The 17,382-nt window shown below is 46.1% G+C and overlaps 1 long non-coding RNA gene across 1 annotated transcript; it reads right to left on the bottom strand.

Annotated features, from left to right (window-relative positions):
• Positions 1–13,199: 13,199 nt before the first annotated feature.
• Positions 13,200–16,644, bottom strand: LOC309514292. The gene is made up of 2 exons (XR_014211892.1): positions 16,390–16,644; positions 13,200–13,340 (listed from the first exon to the last, which is right to left on the bottom strand). It is a non-coding gene; the product is annotated as an uncharacterized lncRNA (long non-coding RNA).
• Positions 16,645–17,382: the final 738 nt, after the last annotated feature.

Here is a 17,382-nt window from a genome sequence, read left to right as displayed (position 1 = left end):
TAGTGGTTTCTCATCTTTTCTCATATCTTGTGGGGTTTGCATTCATACTGTAACTGAGGAAGTATTGAAAGAAATGGAGACGATTTATTTTATTCATTACTAGTAAAGAAACAAATGCCAGAGACAGAACATGAGATCATCGTAAGAGCCTGATGGATCTGATGGGGACCTAGTTTGGCATCTTGTTCTCACAGTGGACAGACAGATGCCTGTGGAAGACCTGCAAGCAGGATTTCAGCACAATATCATTCTTCACTTCCTATGGTTTCCAGCAACTGGTATTCAGAAGCTTTATTGCTTCTGACCATAGAGGCAGAGCATAGCCATCACGGCTAGCAGCCACTGATAAAACTTATCCTCCATGAATTTATTCAATCCTCTTTTCAAGCCATCTAATCTGGTGGACATCGCTGCCTCTTGTGGGAGTGAGTTCCATAGTTTAACTATGTGCTGTGTGAACTTACAATCCACAACATCTGGCAAGCACCACATTGTCTACCTGTGGATGCATCAGTTCAGCTAATCAGCAAAACAATGGAGCCCTAAAAAGGAATCAAAAGCTTGTGCAGTCAAATACCCCTATGCGTTAAAAACAAAAAAGCTGGGGTAGGGGAAGCCTGCGAAAAGTATGAGAGCACACTTTGCGACATGTGAATTTTACCTCATAAAAATGATATAAAAAGAAAAGGAGGAGCTGGGGGGGATGTAAAATGAAAGAATCCGTGTTTTTATCAATAATTGCTCAATTGTGGCTCTGGCAATAGTGGGCTGAGTTATCATTCCCAGAAACACGCCGTTAGTAAAATGTTTTGATTGAATCCAAGTCACAGTTTGGGGTTCTAAGAATCCACAGCGGTTCCAACATGCAGGAATAGAATCCAGGGGGAAATGATTCAGAAGGTTTCTTTGGGACCTTGTCAAGGGTTTGGGTTTTTTTTACATGCCGTGGAAAGTGCTTTGCTGAGCAGCAGGTGAATCATAAGTGCCTGTTTTAAATGTAAGTTCTTGCTAGCCTGTCACATATAAATGAGAAAGTGTGAATTAAGAGGTGAGAGGAAGGGAATGGCAAGGAGAGATGGAGGGATCAACACTCTTGAAAAAACAACAGATGACTTGTTGGAGCAGAGAGAGAGAGAGCAAGAGAAAAGGGGGCTTGGAGGGAAATGCTTCAAGAGCTCAGTATTGTTCAGAGTTTGGGGAAGTAGTCTGTATGCAAGTGTATGCAATCCCCGGATCCAGCAAGTGTTAACATATTAGTCAGGTTAGTTTCCTGATGAGGTGATCGCCTAGGTGATGGGTCATTAAGAGAACGAAGGAAATGGGCTCTGTGTGAGACGACAAATGGCTGGTGGTCCTCCCTCAGCTTATGGTTGGTTAGAAGGAAAAGCCAGAGTTGAGTTGCAGTGATGTGGGTCTGAAGAAAAGCAACAAGCTGGAGAGAGACAGAGCTACGTTTCATTTCTGTTTGAATCAAAGGCTATGAGAGAAACAAGACCCTTTCGGGGTGTTAATGCTGTGAACCCCTCCATCATAGGCTCAGGTTGCATGTGTAAATAAACCATGTACAGTCATACCTCGGGTTACAGATGCTTTGGGTTGTGTGATTTCAGGTTGCGCACCGCGCCGAACCCAGAAGTACCAGAACAGGCTACTTCTGGGTTTCGGAGCATGCGCAGAAGTGCCGATTGCGACCCACGCATGTGCAGACACGGCACTGCGGGTTGCAAACGTGCTTCCCACACGGATCACGTTCTCAACCCGAGCATCCACTGTATCATGAAGATACCACAGTCTCTGCTGTATCTCATTCCAACAGGAAACACGAACTCTAGGTAACAGCCTGGAATTCTGGAATCTTGCACCATTGGGGTGGAAAGCAATAGTATTCAGAAGCGTCCCTAAAATCCCCAAAGCTGGTAGTTGGACAGCCAATGGCCTGCATACAGGTGCAAGGGCTGTGACTTAGGGGCAAAACATCTGCTTTGCACACAGAGAAGGTCCCAGATTCAATCCCAGTCCTCTTCAGATAGACACGGAAGAGATCCCAGTCTGAAACCCTGGAGAGGCATGTGACCAACCCAAAGTCAGGTGAGCAGCACAGTTCTGCCAAACCATCTGCTACTACCAGGTTCAATGCCTTGTAGCTTTAGCTAAAAGGTCTGGTAGCATGTGGTAGAGGAAATTCTGGTGTAATGCTACCTGTTAAAGAGGGGCGGTGGTGGTGGCAGCAAACAGTCTGACCTGGTATATTGCAGCTTTGAGAACATAAGAAGAGCCCTGCTGGAACAAGGCAAAAGCCTGGAGACCAGATGTCTACAAGAGGCCTGCAGGCAGGACCCGGGTGCAACACCACTCTCCCCACCTGCGATTCCCAGCAAAAGGCGTTCAAAGGCATACTGCCTCCAACAGTGGAGACAGAATATGACCATTGTGGCTGGTAGCCGTTGGTGGCCTGACCTTTTCTATGCTCCTAAGACATGTGGGCAAACCATAGGCATATGGGGAAGGACGGCGACATGATTCATGAGGGATCAGACTCACTGCTTCCTGGATGAGCTCATCCTTTTCTCATCTTGTGCTAAATAACTCCCAACAGCTTGTTCTCTACACCTCTATTTATACACATCATATTCTTTTCCCTGCTTCGGATCCTTTGCCTTTATCTGCCCAACATCTTACAGGAGCTAATAATATTCTGCATTGTTCCTTCGGTTCATTTCTGCTCTTAAAAAAGGGCAAAACAATAGCTGCATTTAAAAATAAAAAACTTACAGAACGCCAACATGGTTTGTACTTTTTCTCTTTCTTTTCTTTTGTCAATAAACGATTTTAACAAGAACATTTCAATGGAAATGTCATTCTAAAACCCTTTTAAAAAATATTGGGAATTTACTAGACTTACAGTGCAATCCTATACATGTCTACTCAGAAGCAAATATCCTAAGAAGACATACCGGTATACCTGTCTACTTGGAAGTAAGTTGTTTTCAGTGGGGCTAACTTCCAAGAGACCAGCTTCCACATACACATTTAAGCCTCGTTTAATTCAATGGGGCTTACATCCAAATGTGGAGGTACAATATTGTGCTCTTAAAGAATCTAAAGTTAGAAGAATGCTATTGCCCATCAAGCCCATAATTGCTTTGTCCCCAACAACTGTGACCTGGAAGAAGCCATTGAATCAGCTGCAGCAGAGGAAGGGGATGAGTTCTACTCTATTGGCTCAACTGAAAGACCTGAAATGTTTGGCTCCTCCTCTTTTTTAACCATTTCCATTCCAGGAGTTAATTATAAGAACTTAGCAAATAAAAACTTAAGTGCTTGAGTCGGCTTCACCCCCTCCTGCTTCCTATCTCTTTAAGAAATTTTAAAATATTCCTGTTTACCCAGGCATTTCGACACTGTTCCTGGCAAACCTGAGTTCACTGGTTGAGAATTTTTTTAACCATTATTTTTAAAGGATGTCTAAAAACTGGTTTTAGTTGCTGCTGCTGTTTTACCATTGCTGTATCTGCTGCCCTGGGCTCCTTCAGGAGGAAGGACAGGATATAAATCAAATAAACAAAAATAAAATGAATACATTCTGCCTCTACAGTCTCCTAATCCACAGCACTGTAGCTTCTGAGCTGCTCTTAAGACCCAACCCACCTCCCAAATTCATCTATAATAGCTCAGAGTTAGATGCAGCAGAGCTCCAGGCCCCTCATAGCCTGGCACTGATGACGGGGCTTATTTTTGGCTTCTACGAGATGAAGAGTTCCACAGCTCCTAAGCTTTTAGCAGGAAATAGTTCCAATTGCCCAAACACCACCTCCCATTTTCTGAAATAATACTTCTACGAGGAACAAGGGAGCATTCTTGACAGCTCTGGAAGAACAATGTTCTCCAATTTCTCCCTCATCATTTCTCAATTACACTTTATTGGCGGTATGTGTAGCATAATCGTGACAGGTAGCATCTCTAGGAGAGGTCAGGCTCTGAGCAAAAGAAATTGGATGGGCCCTGGAAACTGTGTACAATTATCCACTTCAGCTTTTCCTCCTTTTTTTGACACTTAGAACCGAGTGGCTGCAAACTTTCACATCCTGCTCTGTACCTGACACTTTCTGCTTCTCACACACCTCTCCCTCACCAGGAGTGCTGGGTAAGCGAAGCTGTCTGCTGACTACTCCCTTTGGACACTTCGATGAAGGTCGGGGGTTTCTCTGAGTATTTGGTCTCAGCCTTTCTGACAAGGCCTCTCAGTCTGGGTGCTCTTGCCCCCCAAATCCTGACATCCTCTGGACAGGCAAAGGATTGCCTCTAGAATCACAGAATTCTAAAATTGGAAAGGCTCCCAAGGGCATCTAGTCGAAGCCCCTGCAACGCAAGAATCACAGCTAAATCATTCCTTGGAGGTGGCCACCCAACCTCTCCAATGAAGGAGAATCTACCACCTTCAGAAGCAGTCTGTTCCACTCTTGAACAGCTATTACTGGCAGAAAACTCTTCCTAAGCTGGAATCTCCTATCTTGTAATCGGAATCCATTGGTTTGGGTGAGGCACCCCCAAACTTAGCCCTCCAGATGTTTTGGGACTACAATTCCCGTTATCTCTGACCATTGGTCCTGTTAGCTAGGGATGGTGGGAGTTGTAGTCCCAAAACATCTGGAGGTCCAAGTTTGGGGATGCCTGGTTTGAGTCCTACCCTCTGGAGCAGCAGAAAACAAAGCTTGCTCCATCTTTCATGTGACAGCCCTTTGGCTGTGGCTATCCTATCTCCTCTCAGTCTCCTCTTTACAAGGCTAAACATACCCAATTCCCTCAATTGTTCCTCATAAGGCTTGGTTTCCAGACCTTTGATCATCTTAGTTGCCCTCCATCTGCACATCTTCCAGCTTGTCAATATCTTTCTTAAATTGTGGCACCCAGAAGTGGACACAGTACTCCATGTGTGTTCTGAGCAAGGCAGAATAGAAGAGTACTATAGACTCAGTGTTTTTTTCTGTTGGTACTCACCAGTACATACTACCAGCACCTTCCCCCCGCCCCTTTCCCTCAGAGATGCTTTCTGAGGCCTCCGGAGGCTTCGGAACCTGACTTCCGATGCCACCAGAAGTAGGTTCTGAGGTGGGGGGGGAGGCATGTGACATCATGATATCATGCCACATGTGACATCACACGCACTGGGCATCCATAACCTGGGGCCCAAGTTGGCTCCCCTGATAGGAACTCAGGTGTGGCTGGTGAGAGCCATGTGGCTGAGCTGGAGCATTGAGGGGAAACAATGGGCTTGATTGCCAATTTCCTCTCAAGGTAAGGGGAAGTGACATAGCTCAGCCTGGCAGGGCAGCTTGCTCTATGGTTTTAAATTAGACTTAAGCACATCGGTTATATGAGGCTAGTTATCCTACAAATGGTAAGGAATATTAGTTGCCTGTGTGGCCTCGTTCACCCAGGAAATATAAATGCTCTGTATGAGTGCTTGCCACTAAGCAAGGTGGGATGATTATGTACACTGGAGCCCTTCTCTGCTTAAAAGCCCTGGGGGAGGTGGAATCACATGTTGTTCTAGCAAGTCTGGAATAGCATAAAATCAGGCATTCTGCAACATATTAGCCTTTAAAAATGAGATCTTTTAATTTAAACCACAGTGAGTCTTCTACCATGCGTATATCATTTCTGAGAAATACTTTTACACGTTTGGGGCGGGGGAGGGAGGTTAAAAAGGGACAAAATAAACTCCTGCGTCAATAGATTAGATTTTATTTCCCCCAGGGAGCCATCTGGTGGTGATCCTTAGCCAATGCTTAGTATATGTTTCTTTCAATGGAAAAGGATAGGTGTTGTTTTTTTTAAGGCAATCATATTCATGATGCCACTCTATAAGCATTTAGACTATGCTGCCTGTACAATGTCAAGTCAACAGGAAGATGTAAATTAAGCTTCTCTTGTACTAATGTGTGATATAGTTATTAGCCAGGTAGTGCAGAAAGCATAATACCTAAGCGACGAAGGGATTTATTTTTGTTGCTGCTGCTTCTGCTGGCTGGCTCAGTTTTTCATCTCCTGCTGTGATCTGACTCAGGGTCTCTCTATGGTTTGCTTTAATGGACACACAATGTACTCCGGCAAATAGCTCAGAGCAAGGTCATCTACAAAAATAGGAGCCCGATTCCTGGGATGTAGGGAAACTAAATTGCAGCAGTTCAATTCCCATTGGAGCGCTGCTTTTAGGAACAAAACTGAACACTAGTTTTTTAGGGTTTGAAGAGAAATTCTGCTGTGATTCTGAGCACTAACTTATTCAATTAATTATGCAATTTTTTTATTAAAAGTTTTAAAATGTATTAGTTGCTTTTTTTTGCCACAGCGACTCAAAGCAACTTGCAATATTTTAAGCAAAACAAAAACATACATACAAACCATTGTAAAAAAAAATCTAAAATATAATTCCATTTAAAGGGAAATATAGAGAGCTCCAGATGAAAAGTGAGGCTGTATGTAATGCATTTCATGAGTGGATTTCTTTTGTAAGCTACATTCTGGGCAAGCAGAACAACAGTTTCTGAAGGAGTAGCTAATTTGGTGCCCTCCAGAATGTGTTGGACTCCAGTGCCCATCAGGCCCAGTGAGCGGGGCCAGTGGTCAGAGCTGGCAGGAGCTGGAGTCTGGCAACACCTGGAGATTATCACACTGGCTATTCCTGCTGTAGAGTGTTCCCTGTGATCCATGTACATTGCTTTATTTATCTAGGCATTTTTTAAATACCACCCAGGAAACTGCGTCCACTGAGCAGTTCACAATTGTAAATCAATGAAGTTCAAATACAAACAGTACCAAAAAATACCAGGCAACTTACAAAAGCAACAGGAACACAGAATTCACAAAGTGCAGCCTAGAACCGTACACCAGCATAACATCAGTAAAGGAGGTAAAGGAGATATATACCTCACCCCATCGCTCTGCAAATGTAGGGTGCATATAAGTCTTGGCCTTAATTTGCAAGCAGGCAGGTCATAGAGATATCACAGGTGAGTCATTGGGAACAGGTTGGTTGGTTGGTTTTTAAAACAGCTTTTCAGATTTCCCTCCAGTGTAAATCTGGATTCCAGATGGTTGGGGGGGGGGGTATGGACTGTGATTTTGGGTCAGAAGAAACCAATCTCATCAATCCCACTATAAACACCCTGTCTGGAAATATCTTTCCCCCCCCCCTGCACATGTTGTTCTGGGGGTACTTCCCCACCCCCCAGCCAATGGGGGGGCATAGAAGGAAGAAGGGGGAAGCCCCTTTGCGCTCACAGAAGTATTTTAATAGACTTCCATTAGTGGGACTGGTTAGTTGAATCTGGCCCCTAGTGAACAGTGATGTGAGGTTTTATTTCTGGTGTTTCCAATTGACTTTTGTTTGTGCTTTTAAAATCTGACTGTACTTTAAAAATATGTGTACTTTTATAATTTGATGCTATGATGCTTTCGTTTATTTTTATATTTCTTGTGCAATGAACTGTTTCAAAGACTTACACCTTTTATTTTTATAAAATGAAAAATAGCAACGACAATTTGCCCACACCCACCCCTTCCTTTGCTAAACAAAGAATGTGAAACTCCCAACCTAACACTGTAGCTACTGGCCATTGTTCCCACCCCTCATCCAGCAAACTTTTTATGCTTGATGGACAATTTCACACATTATATAAAGGCTAAACCAGGTTTGCCACAGAAGGCCAAACACTTAGCCAAACTACCACTCAGCATGGTTTGTCCATAGTTTACAGTTTGTTCTTGGGCTGTGTACACACTATCAGCTGAAAACACCACTATTTTCTCAAATCAGACAAACTGGTTGGGGCGGGGGGGGGGTTTGCATCAAAACATAGCATGCCATTGGGAAAGACAGAGTAGATACAGGATAGATCTGTGGCTAGTGTCATGGGTATACTGCTTCTGAAATCAGCAGTGGGAGCATACTGGATGCAGTACACAGCTATTGTCTGGAAGAGCTAAACCAGAGGCTAAACCACCAGATTCAGACAAGAGACTAGGCCAAGGCATAAGCTCAGCTCAGTGCAACAGCAGAATGACTGGTGAGGAGGAAAGCAGCCATGATCTCCTCCCCAGAAGCCCACTTGTTTGCACTAAGCCAATGGTTTCACTTAGCGTTAAATGTGAAACAAGGTGAAAGTGTACATTCAACAGGATGCAGCAGCCAGTCACATAGGAATTCCTCCTTCCCCATACTGAGACACGGTCAAACATACACCAGTTTCCAGATGCAAAGATAGTCTTGACCTAGTTAGCTTGTGCTGGCAGCTGTATCAGCCAACTGCATTGTCTTCAGCGAAAGGGTAAATCTATTCCTGACAAATCTCAGTAAGATGTATGAAAGCCAAATTTGTTTCTTTCCCTGGAAACAAACCACCAGCAATGTTTTTGCACAACAGATGTTTCTTAGCAAGTATGTTAAAATAACTTCCCACCCCCCAATAAAGAATATATTGACATCCTGCGTCAGCAACCTCCAAAAAAACAACAAAAAACCCCACAGCATTGCCAAAATCAGACAATACTTAGTGAGGTGAACCAAGGGTCCTAGTATATGGCTGCTTCCTATGATGGTGAGTGGGGTGTGTGTGTCCTTCTAGGTAGCTTTTTTCAAAGTCAATGTTCAGGTGGCAGGGACATGGCTAGGAGATGTGGTGGCAGTAGGGCTTGCTCAGGGGGTCATGTGTCACAAACTGGCAGGACAACGAGGAAGGGGAGGCCCATGATTGATATGCACTGGGGCAAACTGAAGATGGGGAAGGGAAGGTTGGGGGCTTAGAAGGTACTCACAGGATATTGGAGGACATCAGGAGGGTAGCAGACAGTTCACAGGTGCCAGGGGAACGAGACACAGAACCAGAGGTGCCCCCATCTCTGCAGACATGGTAGGATGTGAGGCATCGGAAACAGCAGGAAGTGCACTGCAGGAGACTGAGGGAGGCAAGGAAACAAAGCCCAGCTTGCTAATGGTCCAGGTGGAGATCATGGAACTCATTAGATCTGGGAGGAGGCTGTGGTCATGCAGCTGAATTAGGCTCAGGGCAGGTGAGGGTCATCTGCCTCATCAAGTGGAGAGGACAGTTGCTCAACTGGAGCAAACTCAGGTGCAGGAATCAAAATTGTAAAGGATGGAAGGGAAGCAAGGCAGAGACTCTGTGTCTGCTCAGCTTTCTCTGTTGATAGACCATGGCTTGGCTGTTTTGGGAATGCGACTGGACTATGACTCTGGGGCTGACCCTGTGTGTTTCAACCCTGGAGGCAGAAACCTGACCTTGCAGATTGACTTTGGACCTTGCTTGTTGTATTGGACCATTTGGACTGTCTGACTGCTCTCTAATGTTACACTTGGGACTATGTGCACAGTCAAGACTTAGCTCCAGGCACACTGGGGTTCAGGATACCCTGTAACACACCCTTGAACATATGTGTGTGGGGGGGGGGGTTATTTAACTAGAGGGTCCTTTCATGCATCCTTTTTATTGTGCATCATGATAATTTTGCTCATGATGGTATTGGGGTGGTTATACGCAATCCCACTATCTATGCTGTTTGCCCCTGAAATGTTGGACATACTGCTTTGTTTCCAGTTTGTGCTTGTCCAGGGCTGTAATTTCCCCTTCATGCAGTCAATTACTCAGTTGTCGCATGCCAAGGCCCTGTGACCCTGTTGCTCCCTAAGAGATGAATACCGAACCAGAAAGCAACATATAAGTTGGGTTCAAATAGGCCTCAACTTTATTGATTACAGATGTGAATGGTTTGGCATAGGAATCAGGTAAAGCCATTTATTCCACTCCAGCCTGTCTGCTTGGGAGTGTATATAAGGGTACACCACAAGGGGGGCCCCAATGACTTACATCAAATAGGGGTACCTCCCAAGGGGACCCCGTTGGAGAAGTGCTATGGCCCTAGCCCCTGCCTGGGCATCTGGACAGATGCAGTTCCTTGTGGAGCCCTTTAACGGGTGTCAGAGGTTCAGGGACAAAGGCACAGCGGAGACAGGAGATGGAGAGCGAATGGGAAGCATCTGAGGACAGCGGGGGGGAGGACAGGGATCCGAGGGATTCCATGAGCCTCTCCAGCGAATCAGAGGATTCCCAGAAGGGGGCGCCGGTGGTCAGGACAAGGGGGGTCCCAGGGGGGGATGCACCAGAAGCAAGGGGTCAGCGGGGACTCCCAAAGCGGCAGCTGGAGATCAGGACCAGCTTCCCCACCAGAGCGTAGCAAGGGGGGGGGAAGGTTCCCGTGGGTCAGGGCCAGCGGCTCCTCCAGCAGGAAGAGGAGATGAGTCAGGGCTGACCACGCCTCCATCGGAGAAGGGGGGAATGGAGGAGAGGTCAGAACCAGCTAACCTCCCGGAAGAGGAGGAAAGCAGTGACGGGAGTAGCGTAACGATCAGAAGGAAGGTTGGGAGCTGGGCGCGCGCGCCAAGTTCAAATGTACAGGCGCGCGGGACAGCAGAGAGCCCGGATTGGGAGCCCGGTCCTAAAGCCCGCCGGAGGGAGGGAGAACAATCCGGGGACTCGGCGTCGGAAGAGTCTAGGAAGGGTGAGACCCCAGCGGGCAGGAGGACCCAGCGGAAGAGAGAGCAAAGAAGGAGGTGGAGCAAGGCAAGGGTCTTAAACTGGTGTCGAGGAGGGACGGACTCAGACGGAGCTTCAACGGTCTAGGGTTTCAGACGTAGGGCTGTGCGCCGCGGCTGTCAAACCGAAAATGAACTTCAATAAAGACTTCTGTATATAAAGAGAAACTGGCGTTGGTCCTTTGTGAGCTGGGACCTGAGGCAGCCCTGACAGTAACGGGATACCCTTATCAAGGAGGGGCAGGCAGGGGCTACAACCTCCCCTCCAGCCAAGACCCTATGCTTACCCTATGCCTAACCAAAACAAAGTTGTGATGATTGCTATGAGGTAGGTGAAAACCAAATGGCTGGTGCCAATTTGCTAAGTGAGAATATGGCAGCCAACAAAGTCCAGAAGAAGGTCCTAAAAGGTAAAGGTAAAATGACCCTGACCATTAGGTCTAGTCATGGCTGACTCTGGGGTTGCGGTGCTCATCTCACTTTATTGGCCGAGGGAGCCGGCGTACAGCTTCCAGGTCATGTGGTCAGCATGACTAAGCCACTTCTGGCGAACCAGAGCAGCGCACGGAAACGCCGTTTACCTTCCCACCGGAGCGGTACCTATTTATCTACTTGCACTTTGCTAGGTTGGCAGGAGCAGGGACCGAGCAACGGGAGCTCACCCCGTCGCGGGGATTCAAACTGACGACCTTCTGATCAGCAAGTCCTAGGCTCTGTGGTTTAGCCCACAGTGCCACCCGCATCCCTTGAAAATATGGCAGCCAACAAAGTCCAGAACAAGGTCCTAGTATGATAGTAAAACACAGGGAAAAGGGAGGCATCTGAAGGCAGCCCTGTTTAGGGAAACTTAATATTTCATAGAATAGAATCATAGAGTTGGAATAGACCACAAGGGCCATCGAGTCCAACCCCCTGCCAAGCAGGAATAGACTATTGTATTTTAATACAGTATTCTGTTGGAAGCCGCCCAGAGTGGCTGGGGAAACCCAGCCAGTTGGGCGCATAGCTGTCAACCTTCCCCTTTTTTGCGGGAAATTCCCTTATTCCAGCACTGTTTCCCACTGCTTCTCGCTGCTACCCCAGATTGTTAGATATCCAGTAGAGTGTCCCCAGGACAGGTGAGGCTGCTGATCCCTTTTTTTCAAATCTGAAAGTTGACAGCTATGGATGGGCGGGGTAATAATAATAATAATAATAATAATAATAATAATAATAATAATATATTGGCAGGGTGGGAGGTCCGGCAACGAGCTGGGGATGAGGGCTGAGCAGGCTGCAATTAATTCCCCTGTGAGTTAACCCAAGCTACAGTCAGGGGCAGGCCCAACCGGCCAGTCCTCCCCAGCTGGCTGCCAGTTTGCGGGCAAGGCCATGGCCAGGCTGCAACACCTCCTGACTGCTAAAGGTAAGTGGACTTAGGAAGATAGTCCAACACAAGACACTAGAATGACAGAACGGCTTGGAAACTAACTACACCTGCAAGAACTGTTGGCATAAAGCTCCCCCTGGGTATATAAGACAGCGATGATGAATTAACTCATCAGCTACGCACTTCGTTGATTGAATTCCCCTTTGCTTGTGTGTGTCTCTAAACTGAAGCAGCAGTCCTGAAGTATTACCCAAAGGCACCCTCTGGCGTTCACTTAAAGCAATTACCATCAAGCAACTTGCCAGGTACAGTATATATCCTGAACAATAGGGCTTGCTTCTAAAATATTCCCTGACATATGCTGCTCCTTGTTTATGATGATATTTAGAGAGTTATGCTTTAACAATATTGTCTTCAGCCTATCCATTTGGCTGCCTTTCTTGAGACTTTTTTTCATGCACAGCTATTGTTGTCCACATTGTTTGGGCGTCGAAGGCTTAGAATACTATACAGCTATCTTCCCCATCCTGGTGCCTGTTGGATGTTTCAGACTGCAGTTCCCATCAGCCACAGACAGTGTGCCCAATGGTCATGGAAGATGAGAATTGTAATCCAAACCACCTGGAGAGGCATGGGGTTTTATAGGAGGATTAGAGGCTGAGGGAACATTTCAGCCTTAGCACTGATGAGAAGAAGGGCCATTAGGATAGCAGAGTTGTTCTTCGATGAAAAGGAAGGTGCTGGGTGATCATACCTTTCTGTGCAATTAAGGATTTAATGCTACCCGGGAACAATGTGTATAGGTATCCTCCCACTTACTGTACATATGATTGACTCATGAGTGACTGCATATACGTGTGGTGCCAGTAGATCAATTCAAGCCTGGAAATGGTGGGAGAAAGATGGAAAGTCCTTGTGGCTCATGAGAAGACCCCCCCCCCACAGACCCCAAAGAGATTTTAAAGGTGTTATGCACTGAAGTTCTCACCCTGGGCCAGCAGGGGGATACTGTAGATAGTTATGCAAATAAGGGATCAAAAGTGGTGACGTTCAGTGATTGGATAGTTTTAGAAAATTGTTACAGTTACATTGTACTGGAGCTCTATATAAGCAGGCTGACTGAACCCTTCAGTTCTGTTCTGGCCTGTGAATAAACAAGAGCTGTTTGAAGAATTGCTGTGTCGTCTGATATGTTCACCCACAACTTAACAAAAGGCTTAAAAAAAAATAGTAATTATGGACTCCAAAATGGCACACAGGAGCTCTCATTCCCCACTCAACAGCTGTTGGGCAGGAAGCTGCATTGCAGTGGGCTTGGACATGCTGCTTCCTGCCCTTTCTGGCAATCTGGAAACAAAGGTACTGTATAAAAGAAAAGAAAAAAACAGGTGTTTAGAAGCTTTTGAGAGGGTGCCCTGCACTTTACACCATTTAACTCATGCGTGCAGGAGCCTAGAACGTAACCCCCACATAAGCGGGGAGTTGCCTGTACTTTCCCTAGCATTTAGTACTTTCAATAAAACAGAGAGAGAGCTAGCAAAGCCGATTCTGGAATTAGGTTGGGAAAGTTGACTCCAGAAGCCCCAGCAACACCTCTAATACTTGTCTCCGAATCAAGATGGACAGATTATTTGTAAACATCCTGAATTTAGCAGAAGTGTTTGTGGGGAGAGGGTGGTTGCAGGATTAGACTTCATGGGCACAAACTCTGGCAGTTATGCTGGTGCAAAATACTGTGCCATATTGAAATAAGCTGCATTTGCTACGGATGTGCATTAGAGGGCAGCCTACTGCAAATACAGAAAGTCCACTACCGTACTTCACTGAAAACACACAGCTTATTTTGCTATTCCTTTTTTTTAAAAAATAATATTTTTTAAGGTTTCAAAGAAAAGAATTACATGAATTAAAAAAGGAAGAAAAAGAAGGACAAAAGTAAAAATAAAAGAAAAAATAGAAAATACAAAAAAAGATAAAAAACACTTTAAAAAATACATCAGTCTTTCCATACCTTACATTCATTTCCTTGTTTCCGTGACCTCCTCACACCTCCCTTTTTTGTATTCCAATTCAGTTAGTTAATTCAGTTAGTTATTTTGCTATTCCACTTAGTAGCTTAAATGAAGGGTGATACGGAAGCCCATCTCCCCTTGCTGAACAATCCCAAATCAAGACAGGGTTTCCAAGAAAAGTTGTGCAGTTTTCTGCATTTAAGAAAAGTGCAATGGAGACGATTGGGAGAGTTAAATGGCTCAGGATGGCATAAGGAAAGACAATGTAATTTTGCCCAATACCAGCTGAATGAATATGAATGTTGATCTGCCAACACACTTCATTTTCAACTCTCTACAAAAGGAGCAGCAGGGAAACAACTTGACCTGCATGGAGGTGTGTACAAAACATCAATGCCCTTTTTGCGCAGGAACCTATAAATGGGTCTGAATTGTATATTGAATGCCCCTTATAGCAGCAGGAAAATAAAAATATGAGTTAGGACAGGGGTCAGCAGACTCTTTCAGCAGGGGGCCGGTCCACTGTCCCTCAGACCTTGTGGGGGGCCGGACTATATGTTGCCATGATTATGACCCACATTTTTGGCAAAAACCCTTATTGGTACCAACCCCAACGTTGCCCAAATGTAATTTTTTTTTGGGGGAGGGTGTTCCGTCACACACCCATGCTGCTTCCTTTGCGTTTTACACATTGACAATTATTATTTCTCTCATAAGGCGGGGTGGGGGGCTGAGGTAAGTGTGCCATTCCTGTCAGCCCTGGAGAGCGTGTACGCATGTGTGGGTGAAGGGCAAAGCCGCTGGCCACACTAAGTCAGGCCGGCGCTGCTCAAGCAAAAACATTATTTTCCCCATTTGACGGAAGAGGAGGCAGCAGCGGCCATTTACCTCTACATCAGTGTTTTTCAACCTTTTTTGGGCAAAGGCACACTTGTTTCATGAAAAAAATCACGAGGCACACCACCACTGTGTGCGGAGAGGGAGATGTCAGAGCCCCGCTGCTCTCTATGGGGAATCGGATGAGAGCGGACCGCCTGTCTGCTCTCATCCAATCCCATCCCATCTGATCCCCACCCAGGACGGATGGAAAATAGGGTGGACACAGTCCGGCGCCCGCCTAGTGGGCAAAAATTTGACTTTTTAAAAATCTTTTGAATTTTTCAATTTTTCCCATGGCACACCAGGCAACATCTCGCGGCACACTAGTGTGCCGCGGAACAGTGGTTGAAAAACACTGCTCTACATGGCTCGCACTGTGTAGCTAATGAGCGGACTCCCCAGCAGAGCGCAGAACTGCTTTGGAGTGCAGCCACCCAGGCGCTCCCCACTTCCTCTGGTGGGGAGCACTGCCGCCACAGACACCGATAGGCGTCACTCCCGAGGCGCCTCTGAGCCCCTGCCACCGCAACTGCCCTTCCTGAGGTCAGTCACCGGCAGCTCCATGGTGGAAATCCAAACTGTGGCTCCTCTTCCCTCTTCCCTAACCCCCACCCTGGCAGAAAAGATTGCTGTGCGCGCATGACGGACGGAGAAGGGGCTTGTCTCCAGCAGTCGCCCGCCTCACTTTTGACCCCCAAGCCTGGCTGAGTCGCCAAAACCATCGCATGCGCACGCGCACACACTATGGCAGCTGCCTGGATTCCCGGACCATCCACCAGCCAGACCTTGAAGGCAATTGGGCCTGATCCAGCCCACAGGCCTTAGTTTGTTAACCCATGAGTTAGGACCTGCTCACTAAGTGTCATGGCTTTTTGCAGTTTTATTTGATTTTATTTTCATATATGGGAACATCCTCTTATTATTGTTGCTGGATTAGGAGCATTGCACAGGGCACGTGCCTCTTTGTAGATCTTTGCTACTACAGAGCCTGCGGTCACCTGCAGCTGGGTGGTCACAGGGCACCACAGTAATCCATCGTACGTGCATTTGATGTGCAGGATTTCAGCCATATGTGGTTGAAGGCGGACTGCTTGAAAGTGTGCACGTCCCAAGCAAGGCAGAGAACCTAACAGCTCTTTTCATGCCAGGTAACCCAAGTGGAACCAGCACGAAAAGAGCCTTGAAGCTCTGCGCCTTGCTTGTGGGGGCAAGGACTGCTCAGTGCAGAGGCTCTGGAAGCTCTGAGGATGCTCCCTCTACCCCCTTCTAACCATGGGGCTGCTCCAAGCATTTGATATACAATATTTTCACATATAAGACGTAACCCTTGAAGCCAAACCCCCATGTAAGCGGATGGGTTACTGTACCATTATCATTGGTGCCTTTGGGCAGCTGCCTCAGACTCATACCTTGTTTTTAAGGAAGTCTATGGCCCTCCTAGAAAGAAAGTTATGGGGCAAAATGTGTAGGTGTCTTCTAAGCAACTTCTGTGAAATTAAGAGTAAATGTGATGTGTCCACCTTGTTTATATTTCCTGGTAGTGTTGTTCTTAGACAGCAACAGCATCTCTCTCTCTGTGTGTAATCAATGTGGTGTAATCTCCTCAAATGGGAGCAGCAGGACTATAGTTGACTTCCCATGGTAACAATAAAGTTGCCAGGGCTTGTTGTCTCTTTAATTATATGTCCTGTGGCACTCCCCATGGCAGCCATTTTATGTTATACCAAGTCCTGTAGCAGCCATTTTGTGCTATGCCACCGCCACCACCCGCCCTCTGGCAGCCATTTTGTGCCTGGCACCCCCCAGTGCTCTCTCAGAATTTGAAATGTGCCTGCTGGTTCCAAAAAATTGGTACCCCTTAGTGTAGCAGTTATGCTGAACAATGCTAAAAATGAGCAGCAAGCTTTTAGGCAACCTAAATGAACCTGGAAAACATTTAAGTGCTTTGTTTTGTCTTTTAGAAACTTAAAAACGCAAGGTGGGGCGTAAACCAAAGGCGATTAGCCCCTTTCTGAAGTAGGGAAAAAACAAACACTTCTTGCCTTTAACAAAGAACAGACACATGTTAACAGAACCAGATGAAACTTTTCGTGATGGAGAGGCAGCCAAATGGATGCCTGATCTTTAAATTCCACTGGGGATCTATGGTGGGGGTGAATTGGTTGCAGATGGGCAGTTTTCTGTAACAGAAGTAAACAGGCTTTGAGTAAATGCAGATTTTATTGGGTGTGCATGCATATATCATAAGCCCTTATTGTGCTTTTTTCCCTTTCCTTTTTTTTTTTACATTAAAAACCTAGGTAAGCATACCAGTGAGGAATGTTGATTAAGATTTCCATTTAGCAATATTAAAGCCTCAATGATTTTTTTAAAAAAAACTCTCATAAATACCAAACCAACTCCCCTTGTCAGAATGAAGAAAATAAAGGTTTCTTTCTTTTGCCCAGCCCTCCCCAATCTCATGCCCTCCAGGTGTTTTGGACTATAATTCCCATCATCCCCAAACTTTGGTC

This window comes from Podarcis vaucheri (genome assembly GCF_965113315.1).
Source record: "Podarcis vaucheri genome assembly, chromosome: 11".
Classification (NCBI taxonomy): Eukaryota; Metazoa; Chordata; class Lepidosauria; order Squamata; family Lacertidae; genus Podarcis; species Podarcis vaucheri.
The sequence above is the reverse complement of the archived record's forward strand: the minus strand, read 5'-3'. Positions and strand labels throughout refer to the sequence as shown.